Below are 15,000 nucleotides of genomic sequence, written 5' to 3' on the forward strand. Positions count from 1 at the left end.
GCCCTTGGCTTAATCCTTGTGGTTCTACCTGCATATTAATCCACGTATTACTATTCTAGATTATGTCTGTCCTGTCCTGATAACCAAAGTGACTGGTTTTTGGGTTTAGGCAGAACTTCAGAGTTTTTAGTCTATGGTCTGCTTCTTCCTAGCATGGAGAATGAGTCTCCTTTGCTAAGTTAGGGGAGGACACAGGAAGCTTTGCTTCCCTAGTCCTTGTCAGAAGGATTCTGTAAGAAATGATTCCTTCCTCTAGTGGCCTAGCAGACTGTCCTGTGTTTTTTTTCTCGGGCTGGAGAATGAGTTTTCTCGGTTGCCCGGCGAAATAACTTCACCTAACTTTGTTCTGGTTGGGAGGAGGATAACAAGCATTGCCAGTCTTCCTCCCTAATAGACAACTCATGGTTAGGATGAGCTTCCCTTACTGCTGAGTTTGTCTCTTGCTAGAACGAAGTCTTTAGGACCCTTATCCCTTCCCCACCTCTCTTTCTTTTATTTTCCTTTGACCACAGTCCTTCTTCCGTACCTAGAATAGGTTAGGATGGAGGACCGGCTTAGCTCTCTGCCGGCTGGCATTACGTGTCGGCCAGCAAAGACCCTTTGTTCTTTGCAGAGTGAACCACAGACCTCCCTTGGTCTCTCTTCCATGTCTGCCGGTAGAGGCTGGCAGGCTATGGATTGTTTGGAAGCCTGATTGCTATATTTTCCGCTTTCATAAGTTCACTCTTTCTGGATGGAAGGTCGTATGGCATGCCGTCTTATAACCTTACATGCATACTGTTTCTCTGACTATTGTATTGCACCCCTATCCCGACTGCCGGCTTGACAGCCGACAGCCGGGCAGGTAGAGGTTCTCTGGTTCTTGGCCACTGGCGGCGGGCATGGGTTTTATTACCTTTGCTGGCCGGCAGTGAAACCACCACCCGAATCTGCTGGCCGCTACGTTTAGCGACCGGGAGCCGGGTATTGGTGTTTTAATGATTGCCAGCCGGCACACAGTCACGAATCAGTGCGCTGCCGCCTATTAGTTAAAGGTAATATATCTTTGAACTATACAAGGGTAGATGCCGGCCGGCACGTGCCGGAGTACGCCGGTACGTACCGGCGCGTGCTGGCTGGCACAACAGCGTGCGATGTACAGTAGTTGCTATATTCGTAGTGTAGTACACACTACATTAGTAGAAACTGCTCTACAGAATTTGTGATAACACTAAAGTTCTCCTTCACACTTAATGTTATCTTGTACAGCCTTTTGTTGAGACCGTACATTATATAGAAAATTAGTTTTTTCTGTATTCTTTCGATCCCGTATATTAAAACTACACATTAAATTTCTGTTTAGGAAATTACATAAGGTATTCTAGTATAGAATTAACCTTAGTTTTAATATTTTGGGAGGTTACAACAATTTACTGGACAGGAAATACAAGTATGTGTCTTTCCTTCTTTCTTTTATAGGTTTTCTACATAAGCTAAATGTTTCATTATAAGTGAAAAGCCTTCACTTGATACTCATGAACTTTTCTTCTCTTTACAGGAGGACCACCTGAAGTGCGGGAGTGTGTTCTGTAATGTCCGCAGTAAGAACTTCTGTGGACATCAACTTTGCAGGAGGCACACAGCATGCGTAGCCTCCAGAGGTGATCTCCGGTATTGGGAACCTCAGGTTTGTACAGTATGTTCTAACCTGATTACCGAGGCTTTTGACGACCCCAAGTCGACGGAGACAAGGGATGCTGCCAGGAAAAAGTTACGATCCTGTGAGAGGGGTCTTCAGAAAAACACCTCAGGCCCCTACCTTCCAAATGAGAAGATGAAGGCCTCCCTTTTCCATAAAACATCAGCCGATGCAGTCATTCCTCAGCCTCAGGTGGAGATACCAACTGCCCAGAATCCGGTACATTCTGAAGTCTCGGCCACCCTTCAAGACCTCCAATTGGACGATAGGATGTCGGAGGTGTCGGAATCTACAGAGAAGAACCTTCTAGGAGAAGGCCAAGAGGAGGAGCTGTATCAGGCTCCTCAAGTAGAAGAGGAAGAAATCAATGAGGTGTCGGTTACATCGGTTCCGGACCCAGAACCTGATCCCTCTACATCGTCTGCTATCCCAGATGATCTGGGAAGGACTCTTTCTTCTATTGTTGAGATTATCCAAAAAATTCAGAAGAAGAATGATGAGAAGCAGGCTGCAATGAAACTGGAGATACGTAGACTTGCAGCTTCACATGGGCCCCAGAAGCGACTTAACGTGAAGGATATTCCTTTGTGCTCAGGAAAACAATCATTGGAGGTATGCTGAACACATGCCAATGACAATCGCGAAGAACGTCATATCTGAAAAGTTGGGAGCAATTTCCCTGGAAGAGGTGGAATTTTGGCCCAATAAAGATTCCTACCCAGACTGTTATGTCCGCCTTAGGAAGGAGCCAGCCTCAAAGGAGGAGACTGAGACGAAGGAGGTCATAGTTTTTTACCATAGGAATGCTCAGGCGTTACTATCGACCTCGATGAAAGAGAGGGGCTTCATGAACTCAAAGGTGCCCTCCTTGAGTAAGAAGCTTCCTTCCTTTCTGGCCTCTCCTACCAGAGCTTTTCCCTTCATGGAAAAGGGATATAAGGCAGCCTTAAAAGCGGTGGAGGCAGGGAAACCATGCCCCTCCTTGGAGGAGAGCAAGCCGTTATCTCTAACCTTGCCCTTGGACCAAGGAGACTGGAAGGACGTACACCTTACCTTCTCAGTCGGGAAACTGGAAGCTGATATTGCTGAACGTCAGTTTGGTGAGGAACTCCCTAAACTGTCGGAGGCTCTCTTGCGCAGACCAAGAGACGAAGGAAAGACTTGCGGCATCGATGTCGTTGCAAATGACATTAGAAACGATGGTAAGTGACCACAAGATCCACGATATGTTCATGGTAGTGACCAAAACCCATCTGGCCAAAGTTACGAATGATCTCTATAGCTTTATTAAAGCTAAGAGAGCCTGTAGAGAGTTCGTGTTCGCCTCGGCTGCGGTGAGGCATGAACAGAGGAAACTGATCTCCTCTCGTATCTGGGGTAAAGACCTCTTTCCCAACGATGTGGTTAAAGAGGTTTTAGACAAGGCCGCCACAGAAAATAGGAACCTTCTCAAAAAGTGGGGCTTAGATCTTAAGAGGAAGTCTTCTCAGGATGAGGGTCCCCAACCCAAGAAGAAGACAAAATGGCCTAGGCCATCTTCTCGGCCGGCTATACCTTACCGACAGCAACAACAGCAACAACTTCCTGTGACCAGGGAGCCTCAGATAATGGCACAACCTCCAACCACGTACCAGCTGGTACCTCAACAAGTGGCGACTCAGTCGTCAGTTTTTAACCCAGCCTCCGAAAGGCCAACTTCTTCCTTTCATTCGAAGGCTAGAGAAACAGCCAGAAGTTCTTCTAGACGCCCTTCAAGAGGAAGGAGATCTTGGGTAGGATGCGGTCAAGGAGGGAAGGCCTCAGGTCCACAACAACAGAAGTGAGATGCTTCCAGTAGGAGGGAGGCTACAGCTATTTAGGGATCACTAGACCTTCGATCCCTGGGCCCAGAGCCTAATTAAGAATGGACTAGGTTGGAGTTGGAGCAGCCCTCCACCTCAATTTCCTCTCTTTTCCCAACACTCAACCACCGTTCTGGAAGAATATGTCCGAGAGCTCTTAGACAAAAGAGTAATCTGGAAAGTTAAGACCATCAAATTTCAAGGAAGGCTGTTTTGTGTTCCAAAGAAGGACTCAGAAAAACTCAGAGTCATTTTAGACTTGTCACCACTCAACAAGTTCATAGTGAACTATAAGTTCAGAATGCTCACACTTCAACACATAAGGACCCTACTGCCCAGAAGGGCATATACTGTCTCTATAGACTTGTCTGACTCTTATTGGCATGTTCCAATTAATCGCCACCTCTCCTCCTACCTAGTCTTCAAGTTACATAGAAAACTTTAGGCCTTCAGAGCCATGCCTTTCGGGCTAAACATAGCCCCAAGGATTTTCACGAAGCTCGCAAACGCAGCCGTCCATCAATTACGCCTAAAGGGGGTCCAAGTAGTAGCCTACTTGGACGACTGGCCGGTGTGGGCAGCATCCAGGACAGAATGCATGCAAGCTTCTAGGATAGTGATCCTGTTCCTGGAACATCTGGGATTCAAGATCAATATCAATAAGTCCCGACTTTCTCTAGCTCAAAAATTTCAGAGGTTGGGAATCCACTGGAATTTGGAGTCACATCGACTTTCCATTCCTGGGAAGAAGAGGAAAGAAATAGCAGGATCTGTCAAGAGACTGCTGAAATCCAAACGGATATCAAGACGCGAACAGGAGAGAGTGCTTTCCTCTTTATAGTTTCCTTCAATAACAGATCCAGTGCTAATAGCATAGCTAAAGGATGCAACAGGAGTCTGGAGGAAATACGCATCAAACGCACGAAGAGATCTAATAAGACCTCTACCGACTCAACTGCGAACGCTTTACAAGCCGTGGTCCAATGCCAAGCAACTGAAGAAATCAATACTTCTTCAACCTCCTCCCCCGTCAGTAACTATCCACACACACGCTTCAAAGGAAGGCTGGGGAGGTCACTCTCATCAGAAGAGATTCCAAGGATCTTGGTCCAATCTTTTCAAGTCATTTCACATCAACTTTCTAGAAGCCATTGCAGTACTTCTGACTTTAAAGAAAGTATCTCCTTGCCACTCGACCCACATAAGACTGGTTCTACACAGCGAGGGGATAGTGAGATGCCTGAATCGACAAGGATTGAGGTTCCCTCAAATGAACCGAGGGATGTTGGCCAATTTTCGTTTGGCAGAAAGGAAGAAATGGCACCTGTCAGCAGTTCACATTCAAGGGTTCCGCAATGTGACAGCGGACGCTCTATCCCCGTTTACACCAATAGAGAGAGAATGGTCTCTAGATGCAGGATCATTCTCCTTCATCTCGAGTCAATTCCCGGAGCTGCAGATAGACCTCTTTGCGACGAAAGACAACAAGAAAATAGATCGTCTTGTGTTCCCATATGAGGATCCGCTAGCGGAGGCAGTGGACGCTATGTCCCTAGACTGGAACATATGGTCCAGTATTTATCTGTTCCCTCCCCACACCCTCCTTTTGAAGGTCCTTGACAAACTGAGATCCTTCAAAGGGAAGGCGGCAATAGTGGCCCACAAGTGGCCAAATAGCGTGTGGTTCCCTCTGGCATTGGAACCACAACTAAAATTTGTACCGCTACCGGATCCATTCCTGTCTCAGAGAGTACAGAAGTCGACTGTCTTCGCTTCATTACAGAAAACCAGGAACCTACATCTCATGATTTTCTCTCCTTAGTGAGGAGGAAAGGGTGAGCAGCTGACACAATAATATTGTTAACTGAATCTATTTCCAGACCCAAAGTTTCTTACCAAGAACAAGCTACCCACCATCAGGTGGGGTCCCTAGAGAATCTGCCCTCTGAAGGAAGATGTATCTCTATGTCTAGTGGGGTGCCTAAAGGTCTATCTTCATAGAACTTCAGACTTTATGGGAGGACAGCTATTCAGAGGAGAAACCTCGGGCTCAAAGTTATCTATAACTAAGGGCGAAACTCACTTGTGTTATTCGCAAATCGGGTCCTGATAGTACACCCGCTAGTCATGATCCGAGAGAAGTTACTTCTTACATAAAATTTCCTTATTTATATGGACCTTGAACATCTTTGTTTGTACACCAGCTGGTGGTCATCCCAGGTGTTCTTTATGCACTATGCAAAGCAAGTGGAGCAACTCAAGTAGTCTGTGGTAGCAGATGGCAGAATCCTTTAACCTTCTGGGACGATTAATTAAGAGGGTGGGTGTGTAGTCACTGTATGTACTACACACTGAGCGATAGGCCACGAAAGTGTCCTTACGAACTGTTCCATTGACGTTGGTGAACTATATCATAATACGGACACTTGTGCCAAGCATTTCTTACGCTAGTGTAATTAAACAGTATACAGACTGTAGCATTATTATTAATCCAATTGAAGTGGCAAATCTGTTTCATGGTAGATGAAACAATATTTTCTGTTGACTGTTTCTTTGTGCTTTAATGGATATCATCCACTTTTTTTAAATTTTATAAAGGTAGATCTGATATGCACGTTTATTGAATTTTAATAAACTAGTTCATAGTGAACCCTGCGTTTTATTCGCCCACACTCATTAGATATGTACTGAGTATTAAGATTAAAATATCGATATTTTTATCATGGTATGTCTTTTAAGATTGTTCCCTGATTCAAGCAAAAGTCCACTCTCTTTAACCCTTCCTTAGGAAGGGTTGACGTGGGACCCTAACGGGATAGTGGCAGAGATGCAAAATTTGTTCCTATGCGGATATAACCATTATCCAATAGTAAATAAGAGTAGTCACATTGGGGAAGGTTTCACAAATTCATTCTGACTTTGGCGACTCTTATACAAACTTTGCTTTAAAATGTCATCCATAAATTTTTATATACTCCTCGAGACTTTTCTAGAGTCTAGTATGACTCATCCCTGTAGGGGGCAGGAAGCACCAACATAGTTTATGCTTAGATGAAATGATGTGTGACAGTAACATCATAGGTCTCTAGGTCTAGACGCACCAGGAAAATACTTTCTTGAGTGTACGGCACCGATTGAGAATCCATAGATACAGTAATGCTCTGTTAAACTTCCATCAGGACGACCTGGCCTGATGGACCCGCCCTTCCTTTTATTGTAAAAGGTCTTATTGACCCCTCCCTATAATACAGTATCTGTAGCACTTTGTATATCGCTACAAGGAATAAAGAGGGCGCTACCACCTTTATCAGATACACACAGGAAACAGAATAGGAGAGATGCCTTATGAGCGGCTCTCATTTCATTCGCGTTTCGGATTCTTGTCATTATAACCACTTGAAGCACTAATACTGTTCGGGGTGAAGATAGCTATGTGACGTGTCAAAAATACGTCCTCTAATATTATGCGATATCCCTGTGAGATTATTTAGGGAAATTCGCTTCAGGAGTTAGAATTCTGGATACCTTAAGGTAAAATTCTCTGGGAATATCAGTGTAGTCAAATATTCCCTAGAAAGCTACTCTTTAGGAACTTCCATCAGGACAACATGGCTACCTCACCCAAAAATAGATTTTTCGCCTCGCTCAAAATCCGTTATATACACAATTTATATATATATATATATATATATATATATATATATATATATATATATATATATATATATATATATATATATATATATATATATATATATATATATATATATATATATATATATATATATATATATATATATATATATATACATATATATATATATATATATATATATATATATATATATATATATATATATATATATATATATATATATAGTGGCCAGAAAACTCGGTCTCAGAAAACTCATAGGGTACTAAACAGTAGTTTATTATTAAAAGAACATCTATTGAGTATTTTTTTTTACAACATGATTATGGGGTACAAAACCTTTATATGACAAATAATCAATAAAAAATTAGAATGATGAAGTTAAAAATTTATCTAGTAATTATAACACTTAAAAACACTTAAGGTTATAAGCAACAGTTTTCAAAAAATTACTTTGGTTACTGCCATCATACTCTTCCGTTAACTTTTCAATGCAATAGTCAAGTTTTCATACTTTTTCTTTTTAGCTGTTTTTTCTCATAGTTGCAGATGTAGAATCTTAGTTTCCGTTAAAACCCCTTTTCTGGACATCAATTAATTTCCAAATATTGGGGATTTTGCATGTTATAGATTGATTTAAGGCTGAGTGAAATCCTTCTAACGCATTGTTTGTCCGAGGTAATTGACACAACTTCTCATATTCTAAAATGTTATAGGGTACAAGGCCCTTCTCTTCTACGACGACGTCCACGAATTGCACCAATATATGTTAACTCAAAGTAACTAATAAATTCCATCGGAAGTAACTCGTCTTCACTAAGTTCTTCAAATGCGTTAATAACTTCTTCTACTGGTAAGAAAGCCATTGCACAAAACTTTCTTATTAACAACGAAAAGTTGTTGTCGGTATTATACTGACACAAATTCACAAATTCGGCGATAAACACTCTGGCACATATGAAAGAAGCACCCAACAGTTTCACAACAAGGAAAATGTTTCTTGATACTATTACCAAGGCCTTTCTCGAAATCAATCTTTACTTCCCTGGGATTTAAATTTGGCAGAAGTTCTATCAGTATTATTTAAGCTCTATCATAAGTTTTCTCGGTTTTGTCAGGCAATAAAAAAATTACACGAGGGAAGACTTTCCCGTGTATATAAGCATGTAAAATCAGAACTTGGTACCACTCGTTAGGTGAAACCTTGAAAGTTCCATCAATTCCTAAATAACGAGAACTTTGTAGGTCATTAAGTCCCTTTATCAGAAGCAAATACTAAAATTCTTTTCTCATCATCAATTCCACTGTCACTCTGTAGAAAAGCTTTTCCATCGCTCAAAACACGGAATGATTGTGGTATTTCAAATCTTGCACGTGTCTGAGGTAAAGGAGGGGCACCAAAAGCTTTAGTCCGCCAATTAGTTATTGATCTTGAAATTGATGGCAAACTTTGTATTTCACATTTTCCATTTTCATCAAGTTTACTCAAAGTATAGGCTAAAATCATTCTTGTGCTAGATGAATCACCATTCTTAATTTTACACTTAATTTCTGATATAGTACTTCTGGCTTCCACTTTTGCTAATGTAGACGAATGATTATGACTTAACATTCTTGACAATCACATTTTCGCCGTCTTGAATGTTCGTGTGAATTCGAGACATGTATGAAGATTTTCTCATTTCACATCGTCAGAATATCCTTATCTTGTCAGCACTGTTCATATGAAAATCATATATGTAGTTCTCGTCATTGATGAATTTCTCTTTTCCTCTTTGGGATTCAAAATATTTAGAGGCCATCGCTATGGGTACTGAAACGAAACTTGAAATAACAAAAAATATTGAATAGAAAACAAAAAAAAATACATCACACGTTTACCGATTAACAGCCATTCTAATGAAATAATATAGTTAAAATCAAACAGCTCAGTTTCGCGAGCTCTATGGGTAATCAAGAGACCCAGTTTCCTATTTTTCCATACAAAATATCTTCAATATTTTTCTATCCATAATATAAATCTAATGTATTATTTAGGCATAAGTAAACATTTATACATTTTATTTGTGTTTCTGAGGTTCTCTTAGAGAACATGTGAATTTTGTCTACCATTTAAGATTTAAATATTCAACATGGTTTTGAGAGAGTTTTCCAAGACCGGGTTTTCCAAGACCAAGTTTTCCGAGACCGAGTTTTCCGAGACCGAGTTTTCCTAGCACCATATATATATATATATATATATATATATATATATATATATATATATATATATATATATATATATATATATATATATGTGTGTGTGTGTGTGTGTGTGTGTGTGTGTGTGTATGTGTGTGTATATATATATATATATATATATATATATATATATATATATATATATATATATATATATATATATATATATATATATACACGCTCATTTCTTTACCAGTATTTGGCAATAGGATGTTAATTGCCTCACACTAACAGGATTCTGTTGAGCCTCAACTATTGACTCACTCTCAGGTACGTTTTTCATCACATGGGTCAACGACATAATATTAATATATAATCATTTACTACCAATTCATTATTTCAAAATATATCTAGTTTGAAAGCAAATTAATCATTTGACAAAATCTCCAGATCTCAGTTATTTTCAATTTCACTACTGACTTCAAGGTCATTTTTATTTAATTTTCATCCAGTAATTTTTTTCTATTGCCAAGCGCACATCTTCCAGGCACAAAAAGTTTCTGCTAATTTAGCAGGTGTAATTGGTTCAGTCATGTCAATAAAGAATGAAAAATTCTGAACGAAGAGAGAGAGAGAGAGAGAGAGAGAGAGAGAGAGAGAGAGAGAGAGAGAGAGAGAGAGAGAGAGAGAGAGAGAGAGAGAGAGAGAGAGAGAAAGAGAGGAAAACTTTCCTCTCATAAACTCCTAATCCGTTAGATTCAATGATGTCTCTCGTACTAATCAAATAACATATTCATCTTTACAATAAAAACATATGCCAATACCAATACCATAAACCGAATGCACATATAACTAAAAAATCTATAATGTGCCTATACAATCAATCAAATCATAGATTATACACCAATAAAACTAATTTTTGATACATCTAGGAAATACAACAAAATTTATACGTAATTCAAACTTTTTGTTTTGTTTAGAGTAATCTATAAACTACATGAGTGTGTGCTAATTAAACACTATCCATTTATGAAATAATGAAAAAAAGAATATCCCTTTATAAAAACCCGATTTCAATATTAATTCATGCTTAAAAATCCTTTATATACTTTTGGCCAACCTGGAATCAAAAGACAAAAGAAATATTAATATCTATCTGACTCCTGATTCCCAAGACATTACTCACGACTTGTTCAGGAAGAAGGAATCTCTTGAGAAGAGGAATAAGAGGAGGAAAGATAGATTGAAGACAATAGTGTCTCATGACGTCACAAGAGGAAACGAGCAGAAGTTTTGCCAACATTTTCAAGTGAGGACAAGAGTTTATTGGGTTTCAGTTTTCTTCAGATGAATGAGGGAAATTGTAATGGACTGCCTTTTCTTTTTTTTTACTTTAAGGCAGGGTGAATAAATAAATATATTAGAAAAATAGTCTGAGAAAAATAGCGGTTCATATATTTATATAAATTATCATTTCAGGAAATCTCTGTAATAAGTAGCTTCCTGGCTAGTAGAGTGGTAGGACGTTGGGCTTATAGTATCCTGTTTTTCCAGCTAGGGTTTTAGGTTAGATAATAATAATAATAATAATAATAATAATAATAATAATAATAATAATAATAATAATAATAATAATAATAATAATCTTATATTCAAGGAATAACTTTCCAGTTGATGGCCAAAATTTTGGAGTTTTTATATCCGTCTGGAAACTGGTACACAACGAATGACTGGAAGTCCCAAACGAGTAATTGAATAAATAGTATCCTCTGCATTATTTCTATCTCATATATACAACTGAAGATGATGAGGGAGATGAGAGAATTTTATTGACAAAGTTTGTTATCTTTATATTCACAAATACTACTGGGAACATGTATTGATCATACAATTGAAGCATATACTATTGCTTCTATAAATCCCCTCTGATGTTCAAACACACCTTTTTTTAATCATGGTTTTGTTCAGCAACTTTCCACCCCACTCCCCCCCCCTCCAACCAAAAAAAAAAAAAAAAAAAATGTAATAGAAGTTGTATCAGGGTACTATGGATACAAGGACCGGTGCTGGGATCAGTGAGGCCATTATACCGGTATTTTAAGAACCTTTCTTTTTGTTCCATCTAAACTAAGCAGCACTTCTGAATATTACGGAATTATGCCTACCTGTCTTCTCCTCTTCATTAAATCGACTTGGTTTCTCAGTAACAAATGTTTATTACTATTTCTCTGTTGTATAAACTTTTCATCCATTCATTTCAAAATAACTATAAATGATTTACTTAACACACCGCACTGGCATTCACCGTCCACACCTAGTTTTCATAAAGTGGAGTTAGCTAAACAATTTCTTCCCATTGCATTGTGCTTTCTCCTATAAACTCTCTTATTGTCTCTAAAGACTTATTATTATTATTATTATTATTATTATTATTATTATTATTATTATTATCATTATTACTGTCCAAGCTACAACCCTAGTTGGATAAGCAAAGTGCTATAAGCCCAGGGGCTCCAACAGGGAAAAATAGCCCAGTGAGGAAAAGAAATAAGGAAATAAATAAATAAAGAGAATATATCAACAACAAATCAATCTAAAAAAAGTAACAACGTCAAAACAGATATGTCATATATAAACTATTAACAACGTCAAAAACAAATATGTCATATATAAACTATAAAAAGACTCATGTTCGCCTGGTCAACAAAAAAGCATTTATTCCAACTTTGAACTTTTGAAGTTCTACTGATTCAACTACCCGATTAGGAAGATCATTTCACAACTTGGTAACAGCTTGAATAAAACTTCTAGAATTCTGCATAGTATTGAGCCTCATAATGGAGAAGGAATTGCTATTAAAATTAACTGCCTGCCTAGTATTAAGAACAGGATGGAATTGTCCAGGGAGATCTGAATGTAAAGGATGGTCAGAGTTATGAAAAATCTTATGCAACATGCATAATGAACTAATTGAACGGCGGTGCCAGAGATTAATATCTAGATCAGGAATAAGAAATTTAATAGACCGGAAGTTTCTGTCCAACAAATGAAGATGAGAATCAGCAGCTGAAGACCAGACAGGAGAACAATGCTCAAAACAAGGTAGAATGAAAGAATTAAAAAACTTCTTCAGAATAGAATGATCACCGAAAATCTTAAGACTTTCTCAATAAGCCAATTTTTTTTTGTGTAATTGAAGAAGATACAGACCTTATATGTTTCTCAAAAGTAAATTTGCTGTCGAGAATCACACCGAAAATTTTTGAAGAGTCATACAAATTAAAAAGCAACATTATCAATACTGAGATCCCGATGTTGAGGAGCCACCGTCCTTGACCTACTTACAATCATACTTTGAGTTTTGTTAGGATTCGACTTTATACCTCATAATTTGCACCAAGCACTAATTTTAGCTAAATCTCTATTAAGGGATTCACCAACCCCAGATCTACATTCAGGGGATGGAATTGATGCATAGAGAGTAGCATCATCTGCATATGCAACAAGCTTGTTTTTTAGGCCAAACCACATGTCATGTGTATATAGTATGAAAAGTAATGGGCCAAGAACACTACCCTGTATAACACCGGATATCATATCCCTATACTCACAATAGTGCCCATCAACAACAACTCTTTGAGATCTATTACTTAAAAAATCAATAATAATGCTAAGAAACGACCCACCCACTCCCAAATGTTTCAGTTTGAAAACAAGGGCCTCATGATTAACACGGTCAAAGGTAGGACTAAAATCAAGGCCGATCATATGAACTTCGTGACCACAATCAAGGGATTTCTGTACAGCATTGGAGATTGTAAAAAGGGCATCACATGCTCCAAGGCCTTTACAAAAACCAAATTGCAAACTAGGGAGTAGATGATTACCTTCAACAAACCTAGTCAGACGTTCTGCCAGAAGACGTTCAAAAACTTTAGATAATATGGGAGTTATGGAAATAGGGTGGTAATCAGTGGGACTTGAGCTACCACAAACACATTTACATAGAGGAGTTACATTACCAATTCTCCAGCAAGTGTTCAAAGCTTCTCTTCTTGCTAACTTGCGCAAAACATCAGATAACTTTGGGGCTAAGAAATCTGCTGTCTTTATGAAAAACAAAGGAAAAATATCATTTGGGTCTACACCTCCATAAGCATCAAGGTCCATCAACAGAGCTTTAATCTCACGAGATCGAAAAGCTACACTAGTTAGTTTAGCCTCAGGAAAACAGGAGTGAGGAAGTTCAAGTTTTCCATTACTCTGTTTACTGTTAAAAACATCAGCCAAAAGTGTTGCCTTTTCCTTTGGACAGTGAGTGACTGAGTCATCTTTTTTAAGTAAAAGAGAAACTGTTGCATCTACACCAAAGAGTGCAGATTTAAGGGTACACCACCATTTATGTTCCTGAGTTGTACCAGAAAGGGTTTCTTTTATGATTAAATTGTACTCCTTTTCAGTTGAGACATAAACTCTCTGAGCAAAAGCTCGAAGTTGAGTATAGTTTTTCTAGGTCAAATCTGATGTTTTACCCTTCCAAAGATGATAGGCCTCCTGCTTCTCCAAATAAGCACGTCTACAATCATCATTGAACCACGGTTTGTCCTCCACTCGGTACCTTAGCACACGAGAAGGGATACGCCTATCAATTATGTTGACTAGATTTTAATTCAAAGGGACAACAGGATCTACACTATCATATAAATGTGACTAATTCAAGCACAAAAGATCATGCAAAATCCCATTCCAGTCTGCTTGGGATTTCATATAAATTCTCATTATTATTTTTTTTTTATATATGATCTTACATGATCGTACATGATCTTACACGTTTCAGCTTTTTCTACTCCTTAGTATTCATCTCATACCTGATTAATAAATTTCAGACCTAAAAGTCTAACTTGAAAAAAAAAAAAAAACACACATCAATATTTTGCCCTCTGCTTTATGTAGCCTTCCAACCTTAGTTTCTATTATTCATTATAACAATAAATGATAATTGCTCCACGGGCTTTTCTGATAAGGCTAGTTAGGAATGAACACATGAAAAGAAAAGGCTGGAATAATGTGAAACAAAATATACTGTCCTGTGAAATATCTCCAGAATTACTACTAAAAAAAGATTTCATTAATAGTAATTTTTGAATCCAGAATCCTTGAGCAGAATGTAGACCTGTTTAAAAAATGTACACATCCATCATCTTCAGCCATTACTAGTCCAATGCAGACCAAAATGCTCATACATGTCATTCCACTTTATTATATCAAGTGTTAAACTACTAACATAATCTTTCAGTAAATTAAAATTATGATTATTGCTAATTTTTCATCTAAAGCAATTCGTATTCTTAGTTGTAAGGATCAAGTAAAAAGAAATGTAATATTCAAACCTATGTATTCTCTCTCTCTCTCTCTCTCTCTCTCTCTCTCTCTCTCTCTCTCTCTCTCTCTCTCTCTCTCTCTCTCTCTCTCTTATATATATATATATATATATATATATATATATATATATATATATATATATATATATATATATATATATGTGTGTATATATATATATATATATATATATATATATATATATATATATATATATATATATATATATATATATATATATATATATATATATATATATATATATATGT

Source organism: Palaemon carinicauda, chromosome 34 (genome assembly GCF_036898095.1).
Source record: "Palaemon carinicauda isolate YSFRI2023 chromosome 34, ASM3689809v2, whole genome shotgun sequence".
Taxonomy (NCBI): Eukaryota; Metazoa; Arthropoda; class Malacostraca; order Decapoda; family Palaemonidae; genus Palaemon; species Palaemon carinicauda.